General features: G+C 36.2%; 1 pseudogene across 1 annotated transcript; it reads left to right on the forward strand.

Moving 5' to 3' along the window:
• The first annotated feature begins 2,506 nt into the window (after positions 1-2,506).
• LOC149786521 (uncharacterized) lies at positions 2,507-12,421 on the forward strand (annotated as a pseudogene). Its single transcript, XR_016424829.1, has 8 exons — positions 2,507-2,512; positions 4,910-4,963; positions 6,029-6,493; positions 7,011-7,404; positions 8,406-8,758; positions 9,798-10,048; positions 10,806-11,697; positions 12,060-12,421. The product of XR_016424829.1 is annotated as an uncharacterized LOC149786521 (transcript).
• Positions 12,422-12,914: the final 493 nt, after the last annotated feature.

The raw sequence follows: 12,914 nt of genomic DNA on the forward strand, positions 1-12,914 counted from the left end.
AGCAACCTCAGATGCTGTTTTAGTTGTTAACGGTTCCGCATCTTTGTATCTACTGGCAACATCAACTATGGTTAACGCGTACTTGTATGTGCGTCTTCGGATAGTATCATGTGGCAGAAATAATATATCAGCTTGATGAACCTCATTTGGCACACTAACATCGAAATGCGCGAAGTGAATTTGTTTAAGGCGCGGTAGATAAATTTGCCATATTGCCTGTCGGGATAACCAATTTTTGGCAACCGCGCGTGTTACTGATGCCGCGCTGGCAAGTTTATCAATTGCTGCGTTACCTCTCCAGTATCCGCTTGGGGAATAATAAATCGACTCCATTACATACCAGTACCTAGTGCTAATTTACCTTTCATTGCGGATTTTATCAACCAGGATGCTAACTTTTCTTTGAAAGATTTATCAGGGATGGCATTTAACGCATGAATTAATTTCACATCCGCGAGATGGCGCTGTTGCAAATCCTTGCTTCGGTAAGCTACATCATGAGCATGACACGCGCTATCAATAGCGTTTATCGGATACTCACCGGGTTTTGGTTGATCCTGAGCATCAAGTCTGATATCAAGTCGGGTTCCTGGACCACAGTAATTATATCCTGGAAGATGTTTTTCTCCTGGGTATTTAGCCCACGGAGTTCCTGGCAGCGCTGTTAACTTGGCTGCGATATCACCTCCTTTTTTTTTAAATAAATCTAAATTTTTTGTGCCACATCGTTCACACTTGCCTGTAAGCGCTTGTCGATTATTTTTTGTTGTAATTGTTGTTGTATCCGTAGTTGGGGTATGTGCTCGGCATTTCACACAATATAAATCCATATTTATTTTATGATATATTAAATGGAAATCACTGACTTTTCCGCGACAAAGCGACGAGAGCCAATCAAGCATAACTCAGCGCTACCAAATTCAATCCGAATGATTATCATAGGTCCATCTGGGTCGGGTAAGACACAGTTGTTACTTAATTTGATAATGAAGTGGATGAAGTGGGATAAATTATATTTGATAGCCCCGTCTGTGGACGATCAGCGATGTTATCAAGTGCTAAAAGATTTTAACAAAAGTGCAAAATCGATAAACGACGAAGATGTTATTGATTTTATAACTGATATCAATGAAGCACCGAGTATCGATGATATCGATGGATCGATTAATAATTTAGTCGTGTACGACGACATCATGTTAGACAAACAATTAAATCCTGCCAGGATATTTTCCCGCGGCAGGCATAAAAACACCGATGTGATTTATGTAACTCAACGGTATACACAAATTCCGAAAGTGATCAGAGATAACTGTAACGTTCTTGCAGTGTTTAACGGAGTTGACGCACACACGTTACAAAATATTCATCGAACTTGGTGCGGCGGTGACATGGACTTTAATAAATTCAGAAATTTCTTTAGTCATGCTCAACGAAAACCACACGGGTTTGTGACGATAAATTTACATGATCCTCGGACACGATACCGAGTTGGACTTGATACATTTTTTGACTAAAAATCCTAAAATATTTTACATCGTTAGCACCAGAGAGACTGGGCCGCCAACGTCGTCGTCGACGTCACCACGTGAAGAAATATTTTTCATAGTGAGTTATCTTTGTCGAAATAAACCTTCTAGCCAGAAAAGAGGATTTAGTCATCATAGTTTCTGAATAGAAGGGTTATTTTTGTGAAATAAGAACTTCTATCAGAAAAGTTTTCGATAGATGGTCCTGTTGGACGAAATAGTTGGTGGGCTCAGTCTCTCTGCTGCTACATGTCACTTTTAAATTAAATGTACATCGTTGCTAAAATCTGACCTGGATCTTGCCATTTCATTCCGAGTCACATGACTATACAACTCTCGGAACCTACATGCTAATGACATCAGTGGTCATATAGTCACGTGATATCGACAATAAACAAATTTCCCCAAGTTGTTGTACATATAATTTGGATGTATTATAAATAAGTCACTTAATGTTTGTAAATAAATATAATGCACACTTAATTCTCAACATATTTATTCTGAGAACAACGAACCGAAACCTGTAGGTATCGCAGCAGGCTAGAGAAAACCATTTTCAAGAAGTACCGAGCACGTGTCAGCGATGTTTTTTGTTGGTGTCACGTGACTACCACATTACGCGTGCTCTTCATAGTGAATCTGGTTTTCTTCAAATTTCTGCAACATGTACAGATTTTCATTTTATGTTTTTTCATTTTTTCTATAAAAAAAATTACGTGACTTTATTTATATGTTCGATTTGTTTTCCTACAGCAACACCAGAAATGGTCTGTTGTTGATATCACGTGACTGTATGACCTCTGATGTCATTGAGGTGTAGGTTGTGAGTTGTGTAGTCACGTGACCTGGAATACAAATGGCCAGATCCAGGTCAAATTTTAGCAACGATGCACTTTCGTCTCATGTATCAGCGGATTAAAGACATGACGAATGATATGATCGCAATTTCTGAGAAAATAAATTATATTGCTGTCGATTTCATGGAGGTATATCTCTATGAAATGTCGTTCAAGTTTGCTGGACCGGCTAGTAAGCGGCTACCTCATGCTGGACCAATTCCAACTTTTCGATAGGGAATGTGCTCGGACCCTACACCCCAACATAAATGTCCAAATATCAAAAATGGGGTGCCAAGGGTCAGAGGAAACTCGGACTACCGAAGTTCCCGAATTTCAATCTGAGAAACTTTAAATAGTTTGTTATAGTCTGAATATACCTTCCTGTTTGTTTGTACCGATTTAACGCACAAATTAGACCAGCAAGTTGTTCTCCCCCCCCTTTTTTTTTTTATTTTTTTTTTTTTTACTGGCGGCGGAAACCAACGATGTTATGCACTAATTGTGCTGAAGCATCCGCAGGTGTATCGGCGGATGATCGCCCCGCGCGCTATTAATCAATACATTTATTTAGACTAACCTTTGTATCCAGACGGTAAGTATAATCCCTCTTTTGCGTTATATCCTTTAGAACACTCGCTTTCTTTGTATAAATCCCTGTCAGAACAGAACACCTGTGTATTCATCGGCTGTTGACATCTCATTTGAATTACCCACGCATGCGTGTAAAGCAGCATCACCACATGGCAAGAGTAACGCGTGGAAACTGTCCAGCAAGGCATGTATCACTGAGAACTGACTAATGCTTGGGTGAGAGCTGTGCCGTTACGGCAGAAATTTAGGAGAGAGAGACGCCATGTTAGAAATGTGAGTTAGAGTGAATGATAAATAAATTGTAAAAAGACCACAAACTGTATTCAGATGTGAAAATATGCGACACATTAATAATAATAATAATTATAATAATAATAATAATAATAATTTAGTATTATTACTAGTGGTAGTATTTTCAATCATATTTAATAACATTTACAATGGTTTAAATGGAAAGTTGATATATATACATATATACATATTAATACTTTACATTACTTATAAGAAGAACATGATAATTATGATGAACATTATTAATAAATCATTTGCAATGGTATTTATGAATACATACATACATACATACATACATACATACATGTTAATAATTAACATTACTTATAACATGACTAGTATGAAGATGTTGACCGGGCCTAAGGATGTTGACAGCCGGACGGCAAGGATTCTCTCAGTACCTGATTACGGAGGTTCAATGAAGGCGATTATCGTGTTCTTTACGGCAAAGCCTACACCGTGCTGCCTAGGTTCATCCGAGGACTACCCCTGCCAAAAGAACGTGTAATTGGCTTCCCTGACGGTGTCACTGTCAGCCAGTCAGGTCTCCTGGAGGCAGACAATGTCGATGTTCAATCGATCTGCTGTAGGTCAGCGGTCAATCCAGGACACATGACCCTGATGTTCCAGGCTGCAAAACGAAGAGCTGGAGTCTTCTTTTAGTCTTTCCTGGTGCGGAGTTTTGTGGCCCACTTGTCGAGATGGTTCTCTAAGCTCCACGCACTCAGTGAAACAGACAGGCCATGGCGGGCAGCACCTTACTGACTGGGGGCTGCCCAGCCTGAGGCGGGCAGTAGATGTCCAGTGAGACCAGGTGATCTCTCCTACCGTCAGAAGTAACCCCTGGCGCCAAGCTCAAAGCCAATCGTGCTTTGACTTAGAACCGGTAAACTGCTAATTCTCGTGTTGTGCCCACGCCGTACGACGACGCTGGTGTGTCCTCTCCAGTGGAGCTATGAAGCCTGTGCATGGTGTTATGGCGAATCAGTTGTTGTCCATGCAGCAGATCTCCCCTCTCCATGCAGCTGGTGTGCCCAAAGGAACAACGAATGCCGATACAGCTTGGCACTAACAGCGTTGCAGGAGTTGCCGGAATGACATTGAAGTCAATGTCAGACCGCCTTAGGGACTCCGTCTCCGGATTTTCTGTCGGGGTTTACTCCCTTAGCCTTTTCCATGAGTGTGTATAGCCACAAGGCAGCAGAGGTTTGGAATCGGAGTTTTCCTTCTAGATGAGCTACCATCCAAGGTTTACGAGTCCCATCTACCCGAAGCAACTGGTTTTAAGGCGCCAGTGGCCCGCCTTCACCCCTTCTCCTGTTAGTGGCAAACGTGGTCTGCCGGACTTCAAATCTAAGCCACTCGCAAAGGCCAGGAGCTGGATTTTAGTTGACAGAGGCAAGCCGTATGGGGCATTTCTGGAGGATTGGGGCGCTTGTCTCCCACTCCAACCTCGGCAATGTCAGCCTTAGACCACAATATATATATATATATATATATATATATATATATATATATATATATATATATATAAAAGGTTCCGGCAGAAGTTACAAGATTTTCTTTCTCTGGTGATTGACTATCCGGCAGTTTTCAAATCGGCAAAGAAGGAAAATGTGATGAAGAGATGCTAACTTAATATTCATACACATTAATTTTCAGTGCAGAGTGAAGGAATCCAAAAGTGTCACCAATAAATCATCTTTGAGGCACAAGGTAAATTTTGTCTTTGCAGGTGTCAATTTAAAATACTTTTTTATGCATTATTTTCCACAGACATATTAATGTGTACTTTACATGCGAAAAAATTTTACCCTATCACCAGATAATAAAGTTAACTTTTATTGTATATTTTCACAGTACTATAATGAAAACAAGAAAACTGGAGTTATATAATTTGATCTGTATGTCCCATCTCATACCTCTATCATTTTACTACTCGGAATACACTCCATAATGAAGACTGTGTTCATTTAGTACAAATATGTTCCACAAGTAAGGCAATAAATCTATAAAACACAATACAAAATGTATTATTTATATACATCAGAACATATCCTGATAGACTGCCCCTTCTGTCAAATCATTAAAACAATCAATCTTTGTATGGAGATCGTGTTCTGTCAACACAAGTTTTACTCTGTGTGTCAATATATATATATATATATATATATATATATATATATATATATATATATATATATATATATATATATATATATATATATATATGACTTTTATGCTGATTTCATTTACATGCTCTTTGTTGGGTTGGAATCAATAATTGATATATAGTGAAAATGAAATTACCATCATGTCCAATGGTCATTCCTTATATATTTTTATTTATATTATGTGTCAAAAGTTTATAATATTTTACAGTATGGATAGCAACAATAAATAGTATAGATATTACTATCTTATTTACACAGTTTCCAGACTCCATATTTTATGCCGTCATATGCTCACACCTAGCTTTGCTTATGTCCCTCGCTACCTTGTTGGTGCAAGGGAAAAACCATTATGCTACACTGAACAAGCATATTAGGATGATGCAAAATTATGTCTGTTGGATTAATGTATGCCTTAAATGATGTAAGAGAAATAGGTTAACATTTAGCTGCAACAGGCACAGTCTGTATGGCATCAATCTCCACCTTAATGTTTCAAAATTTTGAGAATGAAAACTGTATAATATTCTGAAAACTATGTGCCTATTAAAATATACATAACACATTGTTCATTTACACCTCTATATTAACTGTGATGCTTTACTTTTAGATTTCCAGCCAAGAAGCAGAAGTTGGCAAAGCTCTACGCTGCATATCAAGAAGACAGTATTTTAGAGGTGTTACATTATTGATGAAAACAAGAATTGGATTCAAGAAGGCCATTAATAAAGTGTTGCAGCAAATGGTGCAAGAAGAGGTCAGAAATATGGCAAAATACAGTTCATCTTGTTTTAAAGGAGGAAAATCATTAGAAGATATTAGTAAATTTGACTGGGATGTTAGATTTGAAGAAATCTGTCAGCACTGTCCTCTTCTAACCAACATCTTGATTGGCACATTAACAACCAGAGAATCATCAACGTACCTGGGACTGGCTTCTTGTAAAAGAATATCAGTCAAGCCGATTATAGGCACCTTAATGTGTTTAATTCTATACCAGAGGAAGCCAAGGGTCATGTTTGACTTTCAGGAAATGAACTCCATGCAGATGTGGCTTGCTGGTTGCAAAAGACAGGTTAGATTTATATGTACATTGGTTGATGTTCAGTATATATATAAATTCCTAGTCTGGTTAATATTCATAAATCATTACATTAGCTATAGCACCGTTCTTTATAAATGAAGTTTGTCTAGCCTATTTATGTGCTTATGTACATGACATGACTGTATTTTCAGACCATTTGATCGTATTTCAAATAGTTTGAAACATTTTTCATTTACACTTTTGGGTCTGTAGCACTGCAATGGGTCATTTTTGTTTTACATCACTATTGTTTTTGTTTCTTTCTTCATATTTTTTTCTTGCAATTATTATTGCATTATTTTGAGATGTTGTAAGTTCATTCACTTACAAATATACAAATAAGGTCAGTGTGACCAAGTGTCATTACTTTATTTGTTTGCTTTATATGTTGTCATTTTGTACCACTCAAATGGGAACACAGCATGCCACAAAATTCTTGTTTATAATTTGCTTACCTTTAGAACAATAATGTAAATACAAATTCTAACAATGTTGTTGTTTATTGCAGCTGTTTGCACGATTCAACCATTTAGGACTGTGTCTTTGTATTAATGCCACAAGGACAGCACTGGATCGTGTAAGGAGAGGTCATGATGAAGAAATATTGAAATGGAAATCAGATGTGAGTGATTTCTTGCTGCTTCCCTCTGAGGCATCCACTTCTGACACTATTCTCTGGAGTGAAGATGTATCACAGTCAGATGCGTCAATAATCCCATTTGCTGATGATATTTTGCCCATGGAAACAGTGACAGATTTAGCCAACAGTGATGTTGGTTCTCCTCTCTCTTCAGAGATCATGTCACCAGTAAAGCCTGAGCAACAAGCACAGCAATATGGACACTTTTTTGGTCAAGAGGGAGACATTGAACATGATGGATCGAAACAATCATATCACAATGGTATGACCTACTATTCCTACTTAATTGTACAGTTTTCCTTCACAATTATGTTGTTAGAAATGGTCACCTTGTAACGAGTAATGACAAATATCAAAAGAGCATGGATCCAGTTTTTAACTAAGAATACCAAACAAAAATATCAGGCATGTCCTTGTCTTTCTTAAATGAGGGACTCCACTATTTTGATGGGACCACATTTATTAGATGATGATACTTCCTTAGTTCTTTTCTGAGTTAACACTGAGTATTGACTGCATGTAATTAATCCTGATCAATATAGATTTTGTAAAAGAAGTAATTTGAAGATAAAAATTCTATGTTGCAATTAAATATAATCTGAGATCAGTTTTTTGTATTTGTACAGGTTAAAAAGAAATTAACATACAGAATCAAAATCTGTACTAATACACCCAAATCTTCACTTTGTCATCTCATCTCTGCCTAATGGTCACCAACCATTATCTTTCATCCTGGGAGAAAGTGGATTATTCACTTAATAATTGTGCAGCACACATGAACACATATAGACCTCTAATTTAAGTAGAGTAGGAAGCATCATCTCCACTTGAAACACATGCAAGCCAAGTACAGGTATGATTATATAGTCCCATTATATATCCACTTAAAACATTTATGGTGCTGTATATAAAGTTTTATTTACTTGCATATATTAACGTATCCATTGCTTGCCTTTATTCTTATTTGTGCATGAGGCTACCCTAAATCTGTAACTCCACCAATATATCTGACAAAATATTCTTTATTTAATCTGACCCCCAGGGAATTTATTACTCCCAATCTAACATCCCCAGGGGATACACTTTGTTCCTATTTCATTGGTTACAATCATCAATTTATTTTTACAGCATTTGCTCCCTTGTGCAATCACTGTTCAATAACTAAAGAACACAAAATTACAATCCTTCATTCATTGTAATGTAATTCTTATATTAATTACTCTGTCATAGGCAGTCAATACACTCCATGTCACTGTCTTTCAGGCAAATTTGCATTCTCCTTATGCTTTGATAATGTGAACCAGAAGGTTACGGTACGGCACCAGACAAAAGACAATAAGAATAAGATGTTCAATATGGTGCAGGCCTATTCTGCCAGGGATAGAATTCCAACTGTGCATTTGTCAGATGAACAACCATCTCCACAGGATATATTGAACATTCCACTATGTTCCTATCTGCCATCAGAAATGGATGAATTGGATTTGAGATCTGAGATTACTACTATAGTAACAAGAATTTTATGTGACATCCCAGTTTTCCATGAGCTAAAACCAAACATTAATTGGCATATTCAGCACCCATTTGTAAAGGAGTCTTCAACCAGAAGTATGCTTGTAAGTAAATTGGCAATAAAACCTGTATTTGAATTCTTTATGAATTGTTGGGTGGGGTATGCACTTGTTTGGGCTTTCACTTGTCTCTGATTTTTTTATATTATTAAGTGTTATTAACAATGCACTCCATATAGGTCACATGTTTGGTGGCAAACCAATTACAAACATTTATTACATGTTTTGTTTATAATTAATTGTTATGCTTAAAGTACTTAAGTTTCTTATTGTTATACAGTTAACCATACCTTAAACAACCATTACCATGAAAGATAAATAAGATTTATGGATTATTTTCTGTTAGATCCTGTCAGGAGAGTCAACCAGTTGCAACAGTACATAAGATCTTATTGATATGACTTGACTTTCAAACTTCAGTAACTGTCTATTTGCTTCGCTGTTAATAGCATGACCTGATCAGGTACCATTCATGATAATGACATTTCATGAGGAAATACATTGAACTATAATGCAACATAATATACAAGGTATGGTCATTATGACATGGCACCACCTTAGGCATAATCTATAGCAGTGTCCTGAATCTTGATGATGAAAAAAATGTTTATGAAATAACGGGACACTGTGTCAGCCATTCTTCAAATAATCTATCTACAATGTACCAAGAGTTCTAGCTTAGTAAACATTACAGATTATGTAATGTTATGGGGTGTTACCATAAATGTTTGCTATGCAAAAGTTAAGACTTCAGGCTGAAGTCTACCAGTCACATTTTATTGTGAAGTTGCGCTATATCTTGCACAAAGTGTTATGGCATTCACAAAATGTAAGATGTTATAGTCAGTGGGTCATTGGATATGTAGACAAAATGTGCCACTGTCAAACCATTCAAGTTGCAAAATGTATTTGTATTGAATTATTAGGGAGGTGGGTAAACATTACATGTACATACATCTTCTTCATATCTTGTTTGAAGGGAAAATAACTTGAGCAAAAGTCGGTCAATCCTTTTTTCACGTTTTAAAAAAAACGTACATACCATATTTTATTCATTTTCATTTTATATTTCCAAATTGCAAAGGTCCCCATTGGTGTCATGGAAAAAGATGAAAGTAAGGTTGCAGATATGATAGACATCATGGAAGAATACCAGATGTGCCACTCAAACCAAATGGAGCTCCTTTTACCATTCCACTGCATGCAGATGGCCTTAGTTGTGAGAGAGGGCATGATGCACAAAGTGCAAGAATAAATGCAAATTCACCATGGCAGCAATTGCAGGGACTGGAGATGACCATCCAGGAATGGCACAAGCGTTGTCTATTGTTGCAGGTATTGTTTCCTATGTGTCTATGTCAGCAAACAAATACCAGAAGACCTTCAGAATATGTTAGTAATATGATGCCCATTCTCCTTTGAAATTGAAATGAGACTTCACTGGAATGTACTAAACACTTTACTTAAGTAAATTACTATTCAGTGCACACAGCTAATCATGAAAATCAATGTGTTCCATCTTTGTATGGCACTGACATTTAAGTATGGATAGAGAAAAGTAATATTTATCTACATGCAGTATGAATGTTCACATAACAATTTCATATCATTGCTTTTCATGATCCCATCACTGTATATACTGGATTTTTTTTATGGCACAACAAAACAATCATGTTCAAAATTTTCTTGGTTTGTTAATTGTCTTTCAATTAATTTTATTAATAACTTGAACACAGGGACAACAAACATTTTTCAGTGAGACCCTCAGTAAATCATGTGGTGAGAAATTTAAATTGACCAACAACAAATAGGAAGTTTTTTTTCTTTCGAAGGACATTTTTGGTCACAACTTTTTTTTGGAAAGGTAGGTGGCTGCTGTATTTTGTTTATTCATAAATATTATAGTATGTTATTGAGGAACAAATATTTTTCACCAGATAACAGTAAACAATGGAACACACAATTAACGTGTGTGTGGTGTTTCATTCATAAGTGTTAATTTGTTAATTATTTTTCATAAATAAATGTCTCCTGCACTCAACATATAAATAAATCATAAAGGTAAAGTATATTTTTACTTCACATTTTGCAGGATGTCTATGATGAACTATACCGATCGAGTGGAAGGGACAGAGGAACATTATATCAATTGAAAAATTATTTCAATCATCGAAATGTTACATCAAATGTAAAAAATTCATTCAATTTCAATGAGGAATTTCTTGATTTTTGTTGTGATGGATATACTGTCCTTGCTGCTATGCACTATATGCAGATAAAACATTTGAATGACACCCCCAGAGACTTTCCCGAGTCATTACAGGACAAATTAATTTACTTAGATCGTGTTGCAACCCAGATTGTGAATATGGTATTCCTATCATCTATGCCAACAGTGCAAAGGATTTTGAAAGCTGAAGAACAGGATGCTAGAGATGACTGTTATTCAGACTACTGCATATGTAAGCAGGAAACACCTGGCTCAGACATGATTTTTTGTGAAAACAGAAATTGTGCTAGGGGAATTTGGTTTCACCTGGAGTGCATAGAGATGGATGTGGAAAATGTACCAGAGGGAAGTTGGTTTTGCAGTAATGAGTGCAAAACAACATTCTTAAAAAACAAGTCTTTGAAAGAAATAAAAAGGAAAACAGTGGCTGAGAGTTTAAATGACCATAAAAAGAACTATACCATCTTAGTAATGTGGAAGGGGTTAAATCAACAAGTGCGACGGGATGCTATAAGAGAAAATGATGGTAACAGAATGCTCCTACACTGGAGGTTTGATATGCTTCAATTTTTTGAAAAGCATCACACAAAGTACTTTGTAGTGGGACACAGACTATTATCTGCTGTCAGTGGTGCAGTGTCACCCAGACTGCAAATGTCTCTTATTTGGAACCGAACTGTGAATCCACATGGTGGCGATGGAAGAAACATTGAAATGGACCTGCAAATGGAATTCTATAATAAAGAATACAAAGGTATGGCTAGCTTGAAATCTAAAGTGTTGCATGTCTACACTTGATGTACCAATTGTTAAACACATTTTGAATTTTTTAAGTTTTCCCACTTCATGTATGTGTGCTGCAATTTTACAATTATATTACAGGTGTAAGTCAGATATTTTTTTCTATCCTACTAGATCAGACAGCAGGTTAGTTTGATAAAAATTGAACATAACAAATGAAACTGAAGTCTCATTAGGGCTTTATTTCACAGCTATAAAAAGATCAGAATTGTTTACCAAAACATTAAAATGGGTTATTTGGATACAGTCATGTAAAATATTTTTGTAGGTATTGAATAACATAAATAATAATATAGTTTTGATTGCTTTTGTCAGAAAGTGTGAAGGATACTGCCGGCCACCTCACTAGTGCAACTATAGCAAGGCACAGTCAAATGGTAGGAGTTGGAAAGATTTTGAAAACTGTCTATGATAAACAGGTGTCTGATTTATCAGGAACAACTGTCCACAAGTCAGCAAGTTTTGACAGACAGAAGGACATAAAGGAGTTTGTCTCATTTCTTCAGAATGAAGACTTGTTTACTTCGCACCCTGGTAGAAGTTACATCTCATTTCCTGATGTGAATTTGTATTTGTATCCAAGACTAATTCCCAAAGCTTTTAAATCTAGACTGGAAAAACACAGACAACATCAGTCAAAGCGAAGGGAAATAATAGCACAAATGCAAAGGAAATAATGGGAAGAAACCAAGAAGATTGCACATTTGCAAAACACTTACACATTGGTTCAGAGAGAGAGACAGCAGCATTTACAACATGATGCATTTCGTGGTATTAGTTTCCTTTCTGAAAAGTGCCATTTTATGCATAATACTGTTACATGTTTGTATTGTAATGAAGCAAACATACTTTAAACACAAAACTGAGAACATTATATTATGCTATTAATTTGCAGATTGACTTAGATATCTGCAAAACAATGTTCCAAGATGTGCATAGATATAGCAATTATTATTTTAAAAATGTCTCATTCTGAAGATAAAATAAGTTGATTAATGATTTTTAATTTGATACAGATAAGCATTCAATTTTCTGTGTGAAACATTGACTCTAAAGACACTTACCTAATTGAGCAAATTCCAACTATATTTGGTATGCTGCTTCATTGACTTCATTGTGTGCCTTCTGCTTATATATTGAAACATAATGTCCATATTAAAAATGGTAGTT

This window comes from Sinohyriopsis cumingii, chromosome 12 (assembly GCF_028554795.1).
Source record: "Sinohyriopsis cumingii isolate HCF-2022 chromosome 12, ASM2855479v2, whole genome shotgun sequence".
NCBI classification, from domain to species: domain Eukaryota; kingdom Metazoa; phylum Mollusca; class Bivalvia; order Unionida; family Unionidae; genus Sinohyriopsis; species Sinohyriopsis cumingii.